We start from the raw sequence: 24,204 nt of genomic DNA, 5'->3' as shown, positions 1-24,204 counted from the left end.
TTGCAAGTGGTCAATGTGAATGGCAATTTTTTTTAAAAAAAAACGAAGGTCCACGAAACGAATTGCAGTGGCAAACGGCTAATCATGCCTCAATAGTGGTGGTTTTAGGATATTCACTTCATTTTGAACGCCAAATTGCACCTTGGGTTCCTCGATGAACACTGATGGTTTTAGGGTCCAACGGTGCCCCATCTTGTCGGTTGCCGGCCCAAGTAGGCCGGTCTAAGGCCCCCTAGGTCAGTTCCACCCTAGGCCATCGGTCCTGCCCATGGACCCCGTAGAAGGAAGACTCGAGAAGGCTTGCCGTTGAGGACTCCCCTCCACCAAAGTAGTTGACTAGGTTGCGTAACCCTAGGGACCCCGGTATCTTATATAAGCCGGGGCCGGGCTAGTTGATAGAACACATTAGAATCTCTCGGTATTACCTGTACTTTGTACACCCCAATCGCAAGATACACGAGCAGGAGTAGAGTTTTACCTCGTAAGGAGGGCATGAACTTGGGTAAATCTGTCTCATGTTCCTCCTCCGACCCAATCGCCATGCCAGGATACCCTACCGAGGGAACTATCGGAATCAGCTCCGAAAAACATTAATTCCCTCGAGACCAACATGATCCTAGTGTAGTCTGGAAACACAATCCTCACAGTATGTAGACGTCATCTTCTTTCATGAACTTCTCACGCTGGAAGCAGGTCTGCTTACTCGACGCTCTGACCAGGTATAACCCTTGAATCCGACAAACATGCAATGTGGCAGCATAGTTATGGCGTCCCGGTGTTGAAGAAACGCCTCATCATCATCTGGCTCCAGTTGACCGGAAGCTAAGGTTGGTTGTTCCGACCGCGACGTTGGGCACGTGGGCAAAGTAGTTGTTGTCACTAAGGTATAGGGGGAGGGTAAAGGTCAACATGCGCTAATGTTCATCATACCACCCAAACTGCAAGAAGCCCTGCTTACGGTGAGGAGGGAAGCAAGCGACTCTAGGCATGTGCAAAAAGTGTGCTTGCACAAGGCTTCCAATGCCCTAGGCCAGGGCCCGATCCAGGTACATACAGTGAATATTTAATACATATACAATGAATATTGAATATTGGACATGCACTTATCAATGCAATGTAGCAAGCGACCTAATATCCTTAAACAATAAACAAGCAATGGTCATGATGATAGGAATGAAGAAACATGATCTCTATATCAAAAGAGAATAGAGACAAGTCTCCCACTGCACCATGAGAAGTTCCAAGACAAACAATTGGGACGAACGCTACAAACTTCAAGAGCTCCTATGTTGAGAGTCGAGCGAGAGAAGCAGATCCTAGCTCAATCCCCAATTTTCCCAGGCGGCGATGCCAGCCAAAGAAGATAAGGGAGAGGAGCACAGAGGAATTATGTATATATTAGGTCTAGGTTGAGTCATGCCCCTGTAGCATCCGGCGCTATGATGAGGTGGAGTACGTCGCCACCATGTTCGTGGAGCGGCTGATCACTGGCAATGGACGCAGTCCTGGTTACATTGTTGTGCCAATTCTGTGTGAGGATTGGGTCGCCGAAAGCTCCCAGAATAAGCTTGTCCGATCCCCTAATTTGGAGGTCCTCCAATTCCTCTGCCTGTAAGGTTGCCATGGCGGCGAAGAAGGAAGATAGGTAAGATGGAGATCCACTTCGGGTTCGAACTCATCATTGATGGATACCTTGGATGGGCTATGGTCCCGCTATTGTGGTCGACGTTGGGCGTTGTTGTCATATCCTTTGACCGAATGGTGGTCTTTATTCTTCCTCTTGACCAAGAGCTAGTTGGGAGGCATTGTGGCTTCATCCTGGAGTTCATGGTTTGGCGCCATCGAGGGCTCGCCGCCCAAAGTGGTGTCATCCCCGATGAAGAGGAGTCAAGAATTCAAGATTCAGGCAGAAGATGCCAGGGACTCGATTGCTTTCTCAAAAATTTTATGGGGTTCTCTTTGTAATAGTTAGGACCAATAAGTGATTTCCTTTTTGTTTAGGGTCCTATTGTAAAACTCTATGCACCACTTCTTTCTAGTCAATGTAGTTTATGGGTCCTTCTGGACCCTGAGTTTGTTCCAAATAAAACTCACCATGAGAAGAGCTGAGGCATCCTGAGCATCGACTGGCAAGCTCTAGTACGTACCTAGGCCCAATTAAAGTGTGATGTATATAGATATGTCCATTGCTTTCCCCACATGCACAAAACACGCCCCCTCTCGACGGTTATATCACCAGGAGGCCAGAACCGTAGAAACGGTCACACATTTGAGCTTTGAGCTTCTCCCACCTAGCTTGAGATTTTTGTCTCTACTCTTGGTTTCTTTATTTAGGAGTGTGAGTCATCATGTGTGACGCCCCGGGACCGTTGTGCGAGGTGTCCTCCAGTTATTCGCTGTTGTTGTCTTGTCTTTTGTTTGCGTGTCTTGCTTTTCATATTATGTCATCATGTGCATCGCATTTGCATACGTGTTCGTCTCATGCATCCGAGCATTTTTCCCCGTTGTCCGTTTTGCAATCCGACACTCCTACGTCCTCCAGCGCCCTCTTTTGTCTCTTTTAGTGAGCAGGTGTTAAACTTTCTCGAAATGGACCGAGATTTGCCAAGCGGCCTTGGTACACCACCGGTAGACCGCCTGTCAAGTTTCGTGCCATTTGGAGTCCGTTTGATACTCTAACGGTTAACCGGGAACCGTAAAGGCCTCATGTGTGTTGCAGCCCAACACCCCTCCAAAACGGCCCAATAACCCATCCAAACCCTCTCCATCCTCTCGGTCGTTCGATCACGATCGCGTGGCCGAAAAACGCTCCTTATTTGGACTCTCCTAGCTTCCTCTACCTATATATATGTCCTCTCCCCCGAAATTTTCGCGGATGAACCCTAACCTCCTCCTCCTCCGCGTGTCCGGACGCGTCTGCGTCTGCGCCGCGTCGGACATGTCCGCACCGCCCCTCAGCGAATCACAGGCCGCCACTTGTCCTCCCCGCCGCCAATCGCCGCCGGCCCGCTCGGGCCGAGGCAGGCCCGCCCGGCCCACGCATCGCCGCCGCCCGCCCACGTGTGCGCCGCCATCCTCGCCCGCCGCCGCCTCGCCTGCTCCGGCCGCCGTGCTCGCCGCCGACCACCGCCGCCTTGCGTGCCTCACCGGCACAGCCGCCCGCCACCGCGCGCCGCCCTGCCACCGCTCGGTTTCCTCGTCGCCCGCGCGCCGCCTCCTCCTCCACCGCACCCGCTCGGCCCCACCGCCTCCTCCTCATCGCCGGCCATCGCCGGAGTCTGCGTCGACCTTGCCGGCGTCATCCTTCGTCGCCGGATCAGGAGGTGGACCAGATCCACCAGGCCACCAACCAAACGTCGCGCCCACGTCCTGGATCTCCTCGTCCCGCACGTCTCCGTCCCGAGTTGACTTTTTCGGAGGTTGATTTTCTCTAAGTCCCCAGATCTGTGATGTTTTCAAGTCATGCTCATCGCATCATAACTTCATCATCGTAGCTCCATTTCATGCGCATGTTATATCAAATTGTTCATCAGGATGTGCTCTTCATTTTGTTCCATTGTGCCATGCTTGTTTGAGTCCATCTTGATGCCCAAATGGTTGATGCAAGAGTGCTTCATAATGTTAGGTGCTGATTCTTATCAGTTTATGAGCATTTGTCATTTTTCCTTAATTATTGTGTGTTGTATATGGGCATGAGCTCTACATGTGTTTTGGGCTATGCCATGCCATCTTTACAGGGGTGTATGCCATGTATTTTTATGATCAATGTGGTGACTAGCACAAGCATGCAAAGTAGCTCTCGTGATGTTGCTGATTTCAGGGGCTTAGAATTTCACTAAGTCATTTCCCTGTTGTTATTTTTATGCCATGTATTCATGTTGCTACAGAGTGATCCATGCTTCTTTTGAGTATCTTCAGTAAGGATGATTTGGATATATGGTTGTGCTCTATCCATCCATGTCCCTGTTTGCATTTATGGAGTGCCCTAGCATGACTCAATCTTACTCTACTTTTGCTATAAAATGTTCCTGGCAGATTGTTTATGTGTTAATCAATTTTGCCAAGGTTGTTGTAGTTGATCCATGTATGCTATGAGATTGTTCTTGCTTTGGTTGGCTTCTTGATCATGCCTTCTTGCTGGTAGTATGCTTAGTTTGTCATGCATTGCCTTGTGTTGAGTGCATCGAGCTCGCAAACATGCCTTCATAATTCTGTTTATGCCATGTCCAGTTTTCTGCTAAGTCTGAATCTGTTAACAAAACTTGCTATGTTTACATGGGTGCCATCATAAGTGGGAATGTTCAGAGTTCGGGTGTATTGCCATAACTCTTATAACGGATGCTTTTCGAAGGTTGAGGTAAACGACTTTCGAAGGTTTTTTGGTTATGTGTTGAAGGATGGATATAGCTGGATGTAGGATTTGCTAGTTTTAGGTGAGATATTATGCTTCCCCTGTATCCTCAACACCTGATTGCACAACCAGAAAGTTTCGGGAGTTTATAAGTGGGAATTCAAGTAGCCCTTAGGATATCTTCCCGACAGATGCATGATATGAGATTGGGGTTCGACGTCTAGTGGTCCGCCTATCCAGGGTTGGTTTTACAGTGGTCTCATTGTGTCTTAAAGAGTCCTTGGCTATGCTGACTCGGGGACACTTCGTATGTCATGTGCACTGCCTTGTACATGATGGTGTTGTACGATCGAGCCCGTGTGGGCCCCACCACGAAAACTTCGGACGAAATCTCTATCATATGTTTGTTCCGGCTTATTTCCTAAGCCAATCCTTTGTTTTTGTTTTAAGTTTGTGGTATTCGAGTTGCTTCAATGTCAAGTGTTGATTCCATACCTTTCCTAAGTAGTGTTCTCATACCTCTATGTGGATACCAATCCTTCTTGATCATCGAGGTTGTCATGTTAATTCTTTTTCAACCGGCGTGTTTCTCTTCAAGTAGATCCGATCATTTTCAACATCCGCAAGATCAACTCAAAGTCTTCTCAACGTTATTTGTTTCATCCGTCCCAAGTTGCCTTTGTTTTCCCGCCCACCCACCCCTTTTTCTTCAAGGACTCATATTTCTGAATCAAGTATCCCTTTTATTGATGGGAAGTCTCTCCATTCTTTTTCGTCAATGTTCTTACCCGGTGATTCTCAGGAAGATACTAACGGAGCTTCAAGTTCATCATTCTTCGTTTCTTTTATCTTCTCCGGTGGATTCAAATCAAGCTTTTGGTGTTGATCATATCCCTTTTCCTCGTTTCAAATGCTTTCTCATGCCGGTGCACCTCTTAATCATCCACCTCTTGCTATTCATGTTATCTGGAGTCCTGAAGATATCCCAGAAGATTCACGTTTTCCATTCTCAATCCGTTCAAGTTATTTCGAGGGGGATATCTTGTTCAATCCATTTAAATCGACCTGTGCAATCTCCTTCTCAAGTAAATCGTTCGACGTTGTTTCTTCTGAGTGGGCCCTAACCCACAGGTCTTTTCCCAGGATCTTACCTGACTCTTCTTATTTTCCTGGAGCTTCTCAAATTCTTTTCAAAGTTGACGTAAGAATGAATTATCATCAGTCAAATGTCTTTCACCAAGATCTTTCAAATTCTTTCATCGTTGGTTCAACCTTTCTAATTTTCATCCCGGAGTGTCTCAACAACTCATGGTGGTGTTTTTTATCGTCATTCTCAACATTTGAAGATCAAAGAAGAGTTTTTCCTCCAAATCTTACCCGTTCTCTCAAGACTCGTGGTTCAAGCTTGACGCCATCCTCTCATAATTGTTTTGATTATGAGAATTCTTTTCACCCATCCGGAGTAATTCAAGAGTCTTTTCAGTTTGATTCTCCGTAGGCCATCATTTCGGGTCTATTCATTCCAGCTTTCAGCTCTCGTTCTCCAAATCATACCGGTGCATCATCCAAATATTCTCTAATCAAGCATCTTCGTTCATGTGCTAATTCTTCCCGGTGTTTCCTTTCTTTTCTTCGTTCATTTTCATGTCTTATGGCGGTTTGTTCAAGATTCCTCCTTCTATGTTATCACACTAATTCATTTGTTCTTCCCAAATCCCACCCGCGGTTCATTGAAGACTTTCTCAAGTTTGCGCCATATCTATCTTAATCCTTTCTAAGAGAATAAGTTGTATGCAATCCATTGCTTGTCATCAATTAAATTGATGATGGATAAGCATAATGTAATTCTTATTCTTGTTTCATCAAGTAAATTCAATTCCTTCTTTCTGGAGTGGTTCATCATATCACATTCTCGGTTCGAGATGCTTTATCTTTTCGTTCGGAGTTCCAAGTTTCCACTTTATCTCGTCGCAAAGCTTCATTCAATAATTGCGAGGCCTCAATCTTACTCTTTCATCCTTCACTTCTTTTTGATCATTCCTTATTACCGGAGTTCTTCACGGAGGCTCTACATGGTGGTTCGTCAAGGATTCTTTTCACTCTTCAATTGTTCTTCAAGATATATCTCGAAGCTATGATCCATCAAGCTATATTGCAAGCATTCTTCATCTTGCATTCCGAAAGGCAATTCGTTCTATCTTATCTGTTGAGATGGTGTTATGTCATCATCGACAGTTTCCCTTCATGCTTCATGGGCGATAAGTTGTCCGGAATGACATATTTTAAACCCATCATTTTCAATTCGGTTATGAGATCCTTGCAACCCATCCGTCTCTTCATTGGAGTTATCTTGGGCTATATTTCACCTAAAGCTTTCCCTAAGGATTGTTGCTATTTATGGTGCTTATAAATGACCCAAGTTCTTCATTTATCCTCCCGGTGAAATAAGTTTCTCGTCTCCTTGTTCTTATCAATCCAATTTTGTTTTCGTTAGTGGCAGAATTTCACCTTAAGTTTTGAGATGTTTTCATAAGCCCACAAGCAGCTTATTGTTTTCGTTGTTCATTTTCCAACAACTCCGTTCAATACTTATTTCTAAGGATGCTTCTCAAATTCTATTGTGGTAGAAGATGTCATTTTCTTCTCAACTCTTTCCTTTCCAACGATCCAACTTCTATTCTTTTGTTCCGGAGGCATTGTGATGTTGCTCTCTTCAACCCATCATCTTGTTTGTCAAGATCATGTTCAATTCCTTCCATTTACAGTCGGAGTGATGCCCAAATTATATCATTCTTATTCCTTCGCTATCTTGTTTTAACCGGAGTGTTGTGGCTATCATTCCTTTTCTAACCGGAGTCTCATCCAAGTGCTTTCATATTGCAAAGCTCATATTCTTTACCTTCCATTTCCAACCAGAGTGCTGCCCGAATTTGTTCTTCCTTGTTCCTCGTTCCTAACGGAGTGTTTTTCAACTTCGATCACCTCCGTGGTATTATTCCTTTCAAGTTATTCAACTTTTCAAGGTTCTTTGGTTTCACTCGTTTGTCAAAGAAGCAACTTAGTATTACCTCTCATCTTCCTCTTCCGTTTTCCCTCCGGTGCCATCCTAGATCTCGGGACGAGATCCTCTTGTAGTGGTGGAGTGTTGTGACGCCCCGAGACCGTTGCGCCAGGTGTCTTCCAGTTATTCGCTGTTGTTGCCTTGTCTTTTGTTTGTGTGTCTTGCTTTTCATATCATGTCATCATGTGCATCGCATTTGCATACGTGTTCGTCTCATGAATCCGAGCATTTTTTCCCCGTTGTCCGTTTTGCAATCCGACACTCCTACGTCCTCCGGCGCCCTCTTTTGTCTCCTTTCATGAGCGGGTGTTAAACTTTCTCGGAATGGACCGAGATTTGCCAAGCAGCCTTGGTACACCACCGGTAGACCGCCTGTCAAGTTTCGTGCCATTTGGAGTCCGTTTGATACTCCAACGGTTAACCGGGGAACCGTAAAGACCTCGTGTGTGTTGCAGCCCAACACCCCTCCAAAACGGTCCAATAACCCATCCAAACCCCCTCCATCCTCTCGGTCGTTCGATCACGATCGCGTGGCCGAAAACCACTCCTCATTTGTACTCTCCTAGCTCCCTCTACCTATACATATGTCCTCTCCCTCGAAAATTTCGCGGATGAACCCTAACCTCCTCCTCCTCCGCGTGTCCAGACGCGTCCGCGCCGTGCCGGACATGTCCGCACCACCCCTCAGCACATCGCAGGCCGCCACTTGTCCTCCCCGCCGCCAGTCGCCGCCGGCTCGCTCGGGCCCAAGGTAGGCCCGCCCGGCCCACGCATCGCCGCCACCGTCCTCGCCCGCCGCCGCCTCGCCTGCTTCGGCCGCCATGCTCGCCGCCGACCACCGCCGCCTTGCATGCCTCGCCGGTGCAGTCGCCCGCCACCGCGCGCCGCCCCGCCGCCGCTCGGTTTCCTCGTCGCCCGCTCGCCGCCTCCTCCTCCACCGCGCCCGCTCAGCCCCACCGCCTCCTCCTCATCGTCGGCCATCGCCGGAGTCCGCGTCGACCTCACCGGCGTCATCCTCCGTAGCTGGATCTAGAGGTGGACCAGATCTACCAGGCCACCGAACCAAACGTCGCGCCCACGTCCTGGATCTCCTCGTCCCGCACGTCTCCGTCCCGAGTTGACTTTTCCGGAGGTTGATTTTCTCCAAGTCCCCAGATCTGTGGTGTTTTCGGGCCATGCTCATCGCATCATAACTTCATCATCGTAGCTCCATTTCATGCGCATGTTATATCAAATTGTTCATCAGGATGTGCTCTTCATTTTGTTCCATTGTGCCATGCTTGTTTGAGTCCATCTTGATGCCCAAATGGTTGATGCAAGAGTGCTTCATAATGTTAGGTGCTGATTCGTATCAGTTTATGAGCATTTGTCATTTTTGCCTTAATTATTGTGTGTTGTATGTGGGTATGAGCTCTACATGTGTTTTGGGCTATGCCATGCCATCGTTACAGGGGTGTATGCCATGTATTTTTGTGATCAATGTGGTGACTAGAACAAGCATGCAAAGTAGCTCTCGTGATGTTGCTGATTTCAGGGACTTAGAATTTCACTAAGTCATTTCCCTGTTGTTATTTTTATGCCATGTATTCATGTTGCTACAGAGTGATCCATGCTTCTTTTGAGTATGTTCAGTAAGGATGATTTGTACATATGGTTGTGCTCTATCCATCCTTGTCCCTGTTTGCATTTATGGAGTGCCCTAGCATGACTCAATCTTGCTCTACTTTTGCTATAAAATGTTCCTGGCAGATTGTTTACGTGTTAATCAATTTTGCCAAGGTTGTTGTAGTTGATCCATGTATGCTATGAGATTGTTCTTGCTTTGGTTGGCTTCTTTATCATGTCTTCTTGCTGGTAGTATGCTTAGTTTGTCATCCATTGTCTTGTGTTGAGTGCATCGAGCTCGCAAACATGCCTTCATAATTCTGTTTATGCCATGTCCAGTTTTCTGCTAAGTCTGAATCTGTTAACAAAACTTGCTATGTTTACATGGGTGTCATCATATCTTATGATCCCTTTTGGCTTATGGTCAGTAAGGGACTTTTGTTATATGCTTTGAGTAGATTCATGACATGCCTTATATTGCTATGATATGTTCCTTTAGCATGTCGATATCTTGCTCTAAACATTGCTTCCTGATGTTAATTCCTGACATGTTAGTATTTTCACTAAGTCTGTGATGCTGATATCTTTTGCCCTTTTGCCATGCTTGTTTGAACCTTCTCTTGTATGATTTAGCCATAGCTCAGTGTTCATCTTTTGTCAAGCATTTTGAGTAGATCACTGCCATGTGTTTTGTTGCTATGTTAGAGTGCAGTAGCTTAATTTCTTGTTGCATTCTAGATGGCATTGTGCTGTTAATCGCAGTATTGTGCCATTATTGTTTTGCTTGCCATTTGCAAACCGTGCATCCGGTTCTGGTGATCTTTATATCGATTTCGACCGAAATCAACTCATCTTTCCGGTGGCACCCTTGGTTTTCCAAGTTGATGCCTTGATCAATATTTTCCTTCCGGAGCTCGCATATGCATTGCATATCACATCCCGCATATCATGCCATATTTTGCATCATGTTGCTTGCGCATTGCACCGTGGTTGATTGTGGTTTCCTTTGCTTGTGTTCTTGCCTTGGGTAGAGCCGGGAGACGAGTTCGTGATTGAGGAACCCGTTGAGTACGCTTACGAGGATCAAGCTTACGTCAACTCGGAGAACTTTGCAGGCAAGATGACCATACCCTCGAAATCACTACTATCTTTGCTTGCTAGTTGCTCGCTCTATTGCTATGTCGCGATACCTACCACTTGCTATATCATGCCTCCCATATTGCCATGTCAAGCCTCTAACCCACCTTTCCTAGCAAACCGTTGTTTGGCTATGTTACTGCTTTGCTCAGCCCCTCTTATAGCGTTGCTAGTTGCAGGTGAAGATGAAGTTTGTTCCATGTTGGAACATGGTTATTGTTGGGATATCATTATTATCTCTTGTTTACTTTAATGCATCTATATACTTGGTAAAGGATGGAAGGCTCGGCCTTATGCCTGGTGTTTTGTTCCACTCTTGCCGCCCTAGTTTCCGTCATACTGGTGTTATGTTCCTTGATTTTTGCGTTCCTTACGCCGTTGGGTTATAATTGGAACCCCTTGACAGTTCGCCTTGAATAAAATGAAGGAAATATGCCCTAGAGGCAATAATAAAGTTATTATTTATTTCCTTATATCATGATAAATGTTTATTATTCATGCTAGAATTGTATTAACCGGAAACATAATACTTGTGTGAATACATAGACAAACAAAGTTTCACTAGTATGCCTCTACTTGACTAGCTCGTTAATCAAAGATGGTTACGTTTCCTAACCATGAACAATGAGTTGTTATTTGATTAACGGGATCACATCATTGAGAGAATGATCTGATTGACATGACCCATTCCATTAGCTTAGCACCCGATCGTTTAGTATGTTGCTATTGCTTTCTTCATGACTTATACATGTTCCTATAACTATGAGATTATGCAACTCCCGTTTACCGGAGGAACACTTTGGGTGCTACCAAACGTCACAACGTAACTGGGTGATTATAAAGGAGTACTACAGGTGTCTCCAAAGGTACATGTTGGGTTGGCGTATTTCGAGATTAGGTTTTGTCACTCCGATTGTCGGAGAGGTATCTCTGGGCCCTCTCGGTAATGCACATCACTTAAGCCTTGCAAGCATTGCAACTAAATGAGTTAGTTGCGGGATGATGTATTACAGAACGAGTAAAGAGACTTGCCGGCAACGAGATTGAACTAGGTATTGGAATACCGACGATCAAATCTCGGGCAAGTAGCATACCGATGACAAAGGGAACGACGTATGTTGTTATGCGGTCTGACCGATAAAGATCTTCGTAGAATATGTAGGAGCCAATATGGGCATCCAGGTCCCGCTATTGGTTATTGACCGGAGACGTGTCTCGGTCATGTCTACATTGTTCTCGAACCCGTAGGGTCCGCACGCTTAAGGTTACAATGACAATTATATTATGAGTTTATGCATTTTGATGTACCGAAGGTTGTTCGGAGTCCCGGATGTGATCACGGACATGACGAGGAGTCTCGAAATGATCGAGACATAAAGATTGATATATTGGAAGCCTATGTTTGGATATCGGAAGTGTTCCGGGTGAAATCGGGATTTTACCGGAGTACCGGGAGGTTACCGGAACCCCCCGGGAGCTATATGGGCCATGATGGGCCTTAGTGGAAAAGAGAAGAGGCAGCCCCTCATGGGCCGCGCGCCCCTCCCCTCCCTTGGTCCGAATAGGACAAGGAGAGGGGGCCGGCCCCTCTCTCTCTTTTCCCCCCTCCACGAATCCTATTCCAACTAGGATTGGGGGGGGGGAATCCTACTCCCAGAGGGAGTAGGACTCTCCTGGCGCGCCCTCCTTGGCCGGCCAACCTCCCCCCTTTAGTCCTTTATATACTGAGGCAGAGGCACCCTGGAACACACAAGTTGATCCACGTGATCTATTCCTTAGCCGTGTGCGGCGCCCCCAGCCACCATAGTCCTCGATAATACTGTAGCGGAGTTTAGGCGAAGCCCTGCTGCTGTAGTGCATCAAGATCGTCACCACGCCGTCGTGCTGACAGAACTCTTCCCCGACACTTTGCTGGATCGGAGTCCGGGGATCGTCATCGAGCTGAACGTGTGCTAGAACTCGGAGGTGACGTAGTTTCGGTGCTTGATCGGTCGGATCGTGAAGATGTACGACTACATCAACCAAACGCTTCCATTGTCGATCTACTAGGTATGTAGATCACACTCCCCCCCTCGTTGCTATGCATCACATGATCTTGCGTGTGCGTAGGAAAATTTTTGAAATTACTACGAAACCCAACATAAAACTCATCCAGCAAGGCCCAACCTTGGTTTTACCATTTGCCACCTAAGCCTTTTTCCCTTGGGTTCTGCAGACTCAAGGGTCATCTTTATTTTAAACCCCCCGGGCCAGTGCTCCTCTGAGTGTTGGTCCAACCTGTCAGCAGACGGTGACCACCAGGGGCAACTCTGGGTTGGCCTATCGGAATCTTGGACAATCCGGTGTGCCCTGAGAACAAGATATGTGCAGCTCCTATCGGGATTTGTCGGCACATTCGGGCGGCTTTGCTGGTCTTGTTTTACCATTGTCGAAATGTCTTGTAACCGGGATTCCGAGTCTGATCGGGTCTTCCTGGGAGAAGGAATATCCTTCGTTGACCGTGAGAGCTTGTGATGGGCTAAGTTGGGACACCCCTGCAGGGTTTTGAACTTTCGAAAGCCGTGCCCGCGGTTATGGGCAGATGGGAATTTGTTAATATCCGGTTGTAGAGAACTTGAAACTTAACTTAATTAAAATGCATCAACTGCGTGTGTAGCCGTGATGGTCTCTTTCCGGCGGAGTCCGGGAAGTGAACACGGTTCTTGTGTTACGCTTGAGCGTAAGTAGTTTCAGGATCACTTCTTGATCTTATAGCTTCTCGAACGTGCCTTGCTTCTCTTCTCGCTCTCATTTGCGTAAGTTAGCCACCATAAATGCTAGTGCTTGCTGCAGCTCCACCTCACTACCTTTTCCTACCCATAAGCTTAAATAGTCTTGATCTCGCGGGTGTGAGATTGCTGAGTCCCCGTGACTCACAGATTACTTCAAAAAGTTGCAGGTGTTGATGATAACCATGCAGGTGACGCAACCGAGCTCAAGGAGGAGCTCGATGAAGATCTTGATTGTAGTCTTGTTTTGTTTCCAGATGATCCGTAGTGGAGCCCAGTCAGGGCGATCGGGGATCTATTGCATTAGGGTTTGTCTTTCTTTATTTGGTTCCGTAGTCGGACCTTGATTGTATTTTGGATGATGTAATGCTATATTTATGTATTGTGTGAAGTGGCGATTGTAAGCCAACTCTTTATTCCTTTCTTATTCAGTACATGGGATGTGTAAAGATTACCCCTCTTGCGACATGCCTACTATGCAGTTATGCCTCTAAGTCGTGCTCCGACACGTGGGAGATATAGCCGCATCGTGGGTGTTTCATCACGGCCCCAAGATCATCATGTTGCTCCTCGTGGTCGTCTTTCTCATAGGCAACATGGCTCAGCTACACACCCAATCCCATGTGACCACATTTGCTGCAATGAGGCTCTGTTGTTTCAGCATGTGGCCACCCAACGACACCCCTACCTCCAGGGGCGTAGCCAGGCCCAGGCTACCAGGGCCATGGCACGGGGCGTGGCCGGCTGATACTTCGTTGATTGTAGCTATAGAATCACTGCTTGGCACTGTTTCGCACTGTACCAATGTTGTTGGTCGGGCGTGGTTTCAGCCTGGCTACATGGTTGCCTACTTGGTGGGCGCTTCCTATGCTCTTGTCTATCAAGATGGTATTCCAAAGCCACCACCACATGAGCAAGTGGTTTCGTGTGCCTGATCCTTCGCACACTAGTACTTCTTGCCATCGATACCGTTTTGGTTGCCTTGACGCTAGAGTTGACCTATAGGGCCAACAAATAGGACGATTACTTTGGGCTGATGGCGGAGGCACATACACACATACTCCCTCCCTTTCTTTACTTCACATATTAGTTCTGTCCTAAGTCAATCTTTCTGAATTTTGACCCAATTTATAGAAACAATATACCAACATTTACAATAATAAATCAATATAATTAGATCTGTCATGAAATATATTTTTGTATTTATTTGGTGTTTGTTGATGTTGATAAATTTTATTATAAATTTGGTCAGATGTTACGAAGTTTGACTTAAGACAAACCTACTATGTGCAGTAAAAATAGACAGAGGGAGTGCTAATTGTGTATATTATTGAACCCATTGTAATATATTACACACATTTGACCAGAAAAATGCATAAAATTGTGTGCTAATTAGTGGGTAGCAAGCTCCAAGTAACATGTGGTGTACTCCAGATTTTTCAGGATGTGTCTGATCATGCAAATTTGCTATCAAGATATATTTGTATACCACACACTTTAGATGCGCTCCCTTTGTTTCTAAATATAATTTTTTAGAGACTCCAATATGAACTACATACGGAGCAAAATGAATGAATCTACACTCTAAAATATGTCTATATACATCCATATGTAATCCATATTAAAATCTCTAAAAGGACTTATATTTAGAAACAAATGGAGTATTTATTAAGATAGTTAACCACACACACACACTACATACATATATACATACATACATACATACAATTCACAATTAATCCAAAAGATATGAAAAACTGTCTTGTTTCTTAATCAAATTTAAACGGAATTCATATAAATATGCAATACATATTGTGTGGAAAACATAACTTTTATTACAAAATATAATTTAAATCCACTATAATAATTAGCTACGGTTGCCATCTGAAAATAATAAATAATAATAAAGAAGTATTAAAGTTTATTATAAATAGTGATAATTATTTTGATTCACACCGGCACCCAATGTTTGTTGGACTGCGTTAATATTTTTATCGCTTGCATGGTTAATTGTTTCTTCGTCGCTAGCATATTTAAATCCTGCCTCCGCCCGTGACTGAAAGAAAAATATTCATTAACAGAAAGAAATATGAACACACTTTCACTCATTGCTTTTCAGCATGTACTCACACGAGGGACTCTGTCAAATCTCTATTGCAGACCATAATCTTTTGATCCCTTTATCGAAATGATTGATAGCAGCGCTAAAAAATCATAGGACTTCTTCTCTCTTTAGTGTGAACTCACATCTATTCTATTATAGGAAAAAAATCAACTATGTTGTCAACTATTTATGCTCATTTCTAGAGTGAAATAAGTTTCTTCATGAGCTTACGAATAAACAAAAATAATATATTCTATAGTAGTGTAGTTTGGTTTGTAGTGTAGTTTTTTCTTGACTCTAGTAGTGTAGTTAGCACGCCTTTCATTCTTTGCTTGCTTATGCACTTTTTAATTGAAGACTGGCCTTTCAATTCATTATTTTACATTTCAAACTCATGTTCATGGTCTGTTTTATTCCCAATTGTTGCCTATGTGAAAAGAGAAAAAAGAGAAATTGGGCCATGTTTCCCAAGAAAGACTGCCCTTCTCTCAGGCCAACAGTCTTATACTTATATCGGCCAGAAGAAACGTATCCACAGCTGAACTCTCAAGTCGACGGTAAATAGAGAAAAAATGAGACCCAGACGGATACCACGGAAGCAAGGCTCTTGCGAGTACGATATCTTCCTCCTCCAAATTGGACTTAGGATCAATAAGGTCCCTAAGTGATGTGGTGTCTTTTCCCTCGCATTTCATGATTTGGTTGATCCTATCGGAAAAGCACGGAGTCCGGCCTCCAATGTCATGGAAAGTGTTGCAATAGAAGAAAAAAAAACCTTGTGTGTTGCTCCTGTATGAGGTATAATCATCATTGTACGTCTGGTCGTAGAGCTCCTCTTACAGCGCAACGCTACTTCTGCGGGGCATGGTGGCTCAAGACCTTACCATGTTGTGCATAGAGGATGTGTCCGGGTTGAACAATGCGGAACTACTTTTTAATGTGTGTTATATTTTACAATTGAGTTTCTTACTTCTTATAGTATGTAGCAAGTGTATGCAAATTTCATAATCATGCTTTTTTATAACAACTCCGTATTACATAAATTTTCGAATAGCCAACGGATCCCCAAACGCTAATTTAGCATGTTCAGTCCTAGTGTGCTATTTTTTGTGAATTTGAATTTGTTTATTGAAAATGTATTTAGCAGTATGAATCTAGAAATTTCTTTGAATTACAAATATGCATATGCTAAATTGACACATCCTAAATTTCGACTATACAAATGTACACATCACTGATATTGTATCACCAAGTAATTCACTATTTATGTAACTACTTTTTCGAAATGGTATTTAGTATGTAACTATATATATGTCGGTTCTAAAATTTGACCGCGCCAATGTACATGTTTAACTGATCTATCACATGCTAGAATAAAGAACTTTCTATAGCATATTTCCGAAGATTTTCTGAAGAATTAACCTGCCAAACTTAGTGATTTTTACCGCGTATATTGTGTTTCTTTATTGTCATATGTCTTCTTTCCACATGCAAAAAAAGATCATCCGTTATATTTCATGATTGAGTTTCTTGTGTGTTCATCAACTTTAAAATTTTGATTAAATTATGTATTTTAGTTACATGTTTGACCAAATATATGTGAATAGCTTTTGACCATTTGATGTTGGTTAAAACTAAAGAATTTTACCATAATGAAACATTATTTGCTCACTCTTTCTATATATGTAGGAGAAAAAGTGTGTGTCCCTGCTTCTACAATATTTGTTCACTTTGCTAGAGGTCATCCTCAAATATGACTAATGGTCTACAATAGTTATTCAAGTCACTTTGAAATTTTTATGTCTAGAAATTTCTTTGCTAAATTGACACATCCTAAAATTTGACTATACCAATGTACACATTGTTGATATTGTATCACCGATAACTATTTTTTTGAAACGATATTTTAAAAGGGCGATGCTAGGCGCCGACGCACCGGCCGAAAGTTTGGGCCGGTCCTGCCCCAGCCCTTGGATGCGAGCCCGCGTGGCCACTAGATGTAGCAAAAAAACGATTCGTCCTGTGGGCTTCTTCTACCTCGGGTTAGATCTGCAGCTCCTGCTCGGTGTCCTCGTCGCGGCGCCTCCAGTCCCCTCTGGTCCTCCCACCCTCGTCGTTCGTCCTCGTTCGCTAGTCCCCATCCTCGCCGGCTGGCCATCCTAGTCGCCAGTCCCCACCCTGTCGGCTGTCTTCGTCGATGTTGAAGCTTTTCCCAGATTGGCATGTCGTTGAAGCTCTCGACGTAGCCGTTGCAACTCTCCACGGCGACGGGTGTAGCTCCGCCGCCGCCCCTCGCCGTTGATGCTCGTTGCAGCCGACGACGACGGCCACCCAGTCAATCAAAACCATTAAAAAACCGTCGCAAACCCCCTGTGTTGCATACGCTAGAAAAAGCTTCTAACCCCTGGGTGGAAAAGCTTCAACCGGCACTACGAATCAGGAGGAGATGCAACCGCTCGCGCAAAATGCTTCAATCTTAGATTGAAAAAGTTTCAACCAAATGATAGAGAGAGCTTCAATCAAGCGCTGCTCAAGAACGAAAAAAGTTTCAAATTGTTTACAAAAAAGTTTTGATCGTGGATGAAAAAAGTTTCAACCATGTATGAAAACAGCTTCAAACATTGGAAAAAAAGCTCCAACCAGACACTGCAAACCAGAGAAAAGTTGCCAACATTGACATAAAAAGCTTCAACCGTATATGGAAAAAGCTTCAAACGGCTATGGGCGACAGAGAAGTTGTGGTTGCAGTCCGCAGTCACCTCGGTCGTCGTCGTAGCGCACCCCGGCCGCCGCGGGGTTGTAGCACATGGAGATCGCCGTGGTAGCACCCCGTCGTCCCCGGTTGCAGCATCTCCCGTGGTCACCCCAGTCGTCGGTCGCCTTACATGGATGTAGCAAAAAACTTCACCGGTAGAAGCAAAATTCTACTATGGTTGCAGCAAAAATCAAACGCCGTCGCTGTCTTTCGCGAGGTCGCAACTCCGCCTTACATGGATGTAGCAAAAAACTTCAGCGGTAGTAGCAAAATTCTACTACGGTTGCAACAAAAATCATCATTGTCATCGTCGCGAGGTCGCAGCTTCGCCTAATGGATGTAGCAAAAAACTTCGCCAGTAGTAACAAAATTCAACTGCGGTTGCAGCTTTCCCCTTGTTGTGCAGTTCCATTAGCTTTTCTGTCTATGGTTGAAGCTTTTTTCAACAGCTGTTGAAGCTGTTCTAGGTGACGGTTGCAACATTAGTATACGCGGGGTGCATCTAGCCATGGCGGCAGGCAGCCATGGCGACCGACGAGGGAGCGCCTAGCCGCCGGTGATGGAGGTCATGATCGCCCAGTCGCAGCCCGGAGGGGAGGGGGGAGGGAGGGAGGGGATGCGCCCGCGTGAAAGCTCGAGGTAGGGGATGGATCTAGCCATGGCGGCAGGCTGGCAGCCGGTAAGGGGAGCCTGGCCGCCGGCGATGGAAATCGTGATGGCCCAGTCACAGCTCGGGAGGAGGGGAAGGGGACATGCTTCCAGGGGGAGGCGTTCGCGAGAGGAAGAAGACCACATAAGAAAAAAAAACATTTCGCCTGAGGCCCATCTAGTGTACGTGGAAAAGAGCGAGCGAGCGAGGGGCACCGGCCGAGCGTTCGGCCGGTTTGCCGATGCCAAACGTTTCCCTATAGTACAAAGTTAAGACACTTATTTTAGGAAGGAGGGAATATGTAATTATAAATATGTCGATTCTAAAATTTGACTACACCAATGTATATGTTTAACTGATCTATCACATGCTAGAATAAAGAATTTTCTATAGCATATCTACGAAAACTTTCTTAAGAATTAACCTGCCAAACTTAGTGATTTTTACCTCGTATATATTTTCTATTGTGTTTCTTTATTGTGTCTTTCCACATGCAAAAAAGATCATCTGTTATATTTCATGATTGAGTTTCTTGTATGAAGTAAGAGAATACACATTTTATACTCTTATGTTCATCAACTTCTAAATTTTGAATTATATATTCTAGTTATATAGCTTTTGACCATTTGATGTCAGGTAAAACTAAAGAATTTTACCCTAATGAAACATTACTCTTTCATTATTAGAATATATATGTAGGAGAAAAAAGTGCTTGCCCTGCTTCTACAATATTTGATCATTTTGCTAGAGGTCATCCTCAAATTTTGTGTGACAAATCATAACACTATAATCAAACTTTTACTAATGGTCTTGAAGGCTACAATAGTTATTCAAGTCAATTTCAAATTTTGCTGTTCCATGCTTATTTAAAATGAACTCAGATGAGATAGCATGTGATAATTCATAGTATTACAATGATAACTCCATCCTGAAAGGGGCAACTGTAAAGTTAGCACGTGCTAATTCTAATTACTACAAAAACGCTGGAGGTGATTCTAAATTGGTACTCCCTCCGTCCCATAACATAAAAACGTTTTTGACACTAGTGTAGTATCAAAAACGTTCTTATATTATGGGACCTCCCTCCGTCCCATAACATAAGAATGTTTTTGACACTAGTGTAGTATCAAAAATGTTCTTATATTATGGGACGGAGGGAGTACATCGTTCTTCAATGCTACAGCTAATGCGAGTTAAAAACTGCATGATCAAGTAAACTGAACTTAGAAATTGAGATAGCACCACAATGATTCTTGTTGCTGAAGGCTGCAAAGGCACCATTTTCAATATATGCAGGCGAAAGGCGAAACAAAGGCATAATTCAATGCAAGAATCTGCAGACAAAACAAGGTATGGGCAAGAATGACACAAATTACGCACGATATTAAGGGCTCACTTATTAATCATATAACCAAAGCCATGGGAAGTTTTTAGACAACCGAACAGATCAGTGATGGAAACAACGACACGACCAGACAAGGGCACCCATTGGAGAACAACGGCGACACAAGACCTGTGAACCCTGGAGACAGAAGCAACGCCATGACCAGTCACTTACTGGCCACCACGCAGGCGGAGAACCAGGTGGAGGGTAGACTCCTTCTGGATGTTGTAGTCTGCCAGAGTGCGGCCATCCTCAAGCTGCTTGCCGGCAAAGATGAGGCGCTGCTGGTCCGGAGGGATGCCCTCCTTGTCCTGGATCTTTGCCTTCACGTTGTCGATGGTGTCCGAGGACTCCACCTCCAGCGTGATGGTCTTGCCCGTCAGGGTCTTGACGAAGATCTGCATACCACCACGAAGGCGGAGCACCAGGTGGAGGGTGGACTCCTTCTGGATGTTGTAGTCAGCAAGGGTACGGCCATCCTCGAGCTGCTTGCCGGCAAAGATGAGGCGCTGCTGGTCCGGGGGGATGCCCTCCTTGTCCTGGATCTTGGCCTTGACGTTGTCGATGGTGTCCGAGGACTCCACCTCCAGCGTGATGGTCTTGCCCGTCAGGGTCTTCACGAAGATCTGCATACCACCGCAAAGGCGGAGCACCAGGTGGAGGGTGGACTCCTTCTAGATGTTGTAGTCTGCCAGAGTGCGGCCATCCTCAAGCTGCTTGCCGGCGAAGATGAGGCGCTGCTGGTCCGGGGGGATGCCCTCCTTGTCCTGGATCTTGGCCTTGACGTTGTCGATGGTGTCCGAGGACTCCACCTCCAGCGTGATGGTCTTGCCCGTCAGGGTCTTCACGAAGATCTGCATACCACCGCAAAGGCGGAGCACCAGGTGGAGGGTGGACTCCTTCTAGATGTTGTAGTCTGCCAGAGTGCGGCCATCCTCAAGCTGCTTGCCGGCGAAGATGAGGCGCTGCTGGTCCGGGGGGATGCCCTCCTTGTCCTGGATCTTGGCCTTGACGTTGTCGATGGTGTCCGAGGACTCCACCTCCAGCGTGATGGTCTTGCCCGTCAGGGTCTTCACGAAGATCTGCATACCACCGCGAAGGCGGAGCACCAGGTGGAGGGTGGACTCCTTCTGGATGTTGTAGTCTGCCAGAGTGCGGCCATCCTCAAGCTGCTTGCCGGCGAAGATGAGGCGCTGCTGGTCCGGGGGGATGCCCTCCTTGTCCTGGATCTTGGCCTTGACGTTGTCGATGGTGTCCGAGGACTCCACCTCCAGCGTGATGGTCTTGCCCGTCAGGGTCTTCACGAAGATCTGCATACCACCGCGAAGGCGGAGCACCAGGTGGAGGGTGGACTCCTTCTGGATGTTGTAGTCAGCAAGGGTACGACCATCCTCGAGCTGCTTGCCAGCAAAGATGAGGCGCTGCTGGTCCGGGGGGATGCCCTCCTTGTCCTGGATCTTCGCCTTGACGTTGTCGATGGTGTCCGATGACTCGACCTCAAGGGTGATGGTCTTGCTGGTGAGGGTCTTCACAAAGATCTGCATCTGTAAATACAAAGTAAACCCAGAGTAAGGAGCAGTTTTAAGGAAACATGTAGGGCATAAACATACAGGTACAAAGAGATGAAATCCAAGCTACATATGAACGAGATCTCCGTATGAATATAGTAAAAATCCTAATCTATCAGCACAATCTTAAACCTGGTGAGAAGGCTATATACTCGAGTGCAACAGTAATAATATCATAAATTTCATTGTAAAACCAAGGCAACTATGAGGCTGCACCATGAGAAAGTGTAACATCCCAAATTTTCAATTTGGAATGTTATACAATAGATCATCATGCATGTCATATTTTCTTGCATTTTGGTCGATCCGAGAAATTTCACGCAACTCAAGGACCTTCGGAGAGAGTTGGAGATTTCGTTATTTTCATATTTGAGAGTTTTCTCAAATTTGAAAAGAGGATCATTTGATTTATTTATTTCATCTTCAATTATTTTTCCAATATCAAAAAAAATGAGAGAGGGAATAATATGACTTTCCCAAAGTTAGGAAAAATGAAGATCTAATGAATAAATCAAATTTTGGTTTGGCCGGAGTTTTGTTTGCTTTTTATTTGGATAGGGAAAAATGCGCGTTTTCAAAAATTGCATTTTAGGCCCGAAGAAAAGTTCATTTTGTTCGACTCATTTTTAGGAGTCGGGGAAAATTTACTTCGGGAATTTTGGAGTTCGTTTAGATTTTCTTTTCTCTGTTTTTCTGCGCGCGTAACTATTTAAAAAAAATACCGCAGCGCCCCGCCTGGGCCAAGGGCCCAGCCGCCCCGTGCGCCAGGCGCAGCCGCCAGCCCCGCCGCCTGCCTTGCGCCGCCCCTAGGCCGAGTCCTAGTAGGACTCTAACCCCCCTCCTATTGCTTGCCCCCTCCCCCAAGAAACCCCCCTCCCACCACCACCTATATAAATACCCCCATAACCCCCCCTCTCCCCACACCACCCCAATCCCCAAGCCGCCGCCGCCTATAGCCGCCGCGCCGCCGGAGCCCCTCGCCGGAGCCTCGCGAGGTAGCCGCGCCGCCTCTCTTTTTCTTTCCCCGGTTCGGTTTTTCTTAAAAGAACGTTCCGTTTCTTTTCCGTTTTCTTTTCCGGTTCTTTCTTTCGGTTTTCTTCCGAAACCCTAGATTGGTTTTCGTTCTTCTTTCGGACCGTTCGTCTCAACGAACGTGATCACCGATTATTCCCGGTTAACGAACGTCCGTTCGTTTAATCCGTTCGTCTCTTTCTTTTCGTCGGATTTATTCCGCGATCGTGATCTCAGATCCGATCTTCGTTCTAGTCTTTCTTCTCGCTCGTTTATCGGAATCAGGTGATTCAAGCGCCTGGAGTTTCGTTTCGAAACCGCCGTTCCGACTAATCAACTTGAACAAGTTTTTGCCACAAAAATTTGACCTAGTTTCAACTGCTAGAACCGAGTTGTTTTCTTCCGCCGTTTGTTTTCCGTTTCTTTGTTCGGTTCGTTCTTTCTTTGCAACCGGAGTTCTTAAGTTGAACTCTCTGGTTCGTTCCCTTGTTCGAGTTTTACCTGTGCATTAGATGAGTACTTATTGTGTGCTTGTTATTTGTCTGTGATAGATCACCCGGATTGCGCCGCTTGTTACTTCGAAACCCTAGGTCTCACGGATCAGCAGCAAGGCAAGTAACACTTTGATCATACCTTTTCTACAACCCATGTTTTATTGCATTAGATCAATCCTCTCACAGTGCATGATTAGGATCTAATTAAATTGTGGGATGGGAAGTAGATGAGGTAGTACCTATTACCTGTATTATTATCAAACCTTTGGGAGTTATTTCTACGTTTTCTTATTATGCCATGCTATGCTAGTAGACGTGGATTGGGTGAGTGATATCCATGACAAATGTGAGATTGATAATTAAGGGTTTATCTAAGGTGGCAACTTAAACACACATCTGGGTGGATTGAGGCACCTGATGTCTATCAGGACTTGCCTGTTTTTATTTCGGACCGCCACCCAGGCTCAAAGGGATCATAAGATCATTCATGCTAGTAACTTTCCGTGTGCAGCCACAAGCCATTATGGGCTCTGGCATAGTTGACTAAGTCGTGCGAACTCTTACAGGGTAGACTAGCAGAATGTAGGGGAAAGTAGGTGTACCGGTCTATCCATCGTAAGATGCTAGCGCTTCTGAAAGACTGTGTCTCGGTCATCCGTCTTCTCAAACACCATGTAGTGTGAGAAACCAAACGGAGGCGATCGAGTCTTGTGGGGAAAAGTGCGCAAACCTCTGCAGAGTGTAACAAACTAATCATGATTAGCCGTGTCCCCGGTTATGGACAGCTTGAGTATCTAGTACTTGAATATCGTGTGAATCTCATCATGTTACTTCTAATTAATGTTGTTGGGTTTTAATTGTTCACTTAATTGGGATCGGAATGCTGTCAACCATTCTCGATGTTTAACAACTATCATGATAGTTAAATAAATTTATTCCTTTGCAGTAGGAAAAAACTGGCTTTACGTAAAACGGGTCAGCAACTTTCATGTTGCAGACTTTTCAGACGACGAGTAAGGTGCTTTTAGGTCAGGGTTCTATACTCAGTGATGCCGTTGGAGTTAATGGACCCATTTATCTTCCGAGTCTTCCGTTGTTATCGTTATTAGATGGCCTTAAGCCATATTTATTGTAATAAGTTCTCTTTGAGAAATCGATGTAATAAGTGTGTGATTGCAACTCTGCTATAAATCCTTCGAAGTACTGTGTGGTGTCAGCATTGCTGATCCAGGGATGACACCGGAGCACAGTAGACTTGATCCATTCGGGTCGGGTTGCTACAGAGATGGTATTAGAGCACACGCTGACTGTAGGACA

At 45.3% G+C, this 24,204-nt stretch overlaps 1 pseudogene; it reads right to left on the bottom strand.

The window, feature by feature from the left end:
• Positions 1-19,802: 19,802 nt before the first annotated feature.
• Positions 19,803-23,516, bottom strand: LOC125512446 (annotated as a pseudogene).
• Positions 23,517-24,204: the final 688 nt, after the last annotated feature.

Source organism: Triticum urartu, chromosome 6 (genome assembly GCF_003073215.2).
Source record: "Triticum urartu cultivar G1812 chromosome 6, Tu2.1, whole genome shotgun sequence".
NCBI classification, from domain to species: domain Eukaryota; kingdom Viridiplantae; phylum Streptophyta; class Magnoliopsida; order Poales; family Poaceae; genus Triticum; species Triticum urartu.
Note: the sequence above shows the minus strand (reverse complement) of the source record. Positions and strands in the feature narration are given on the sequence as shown.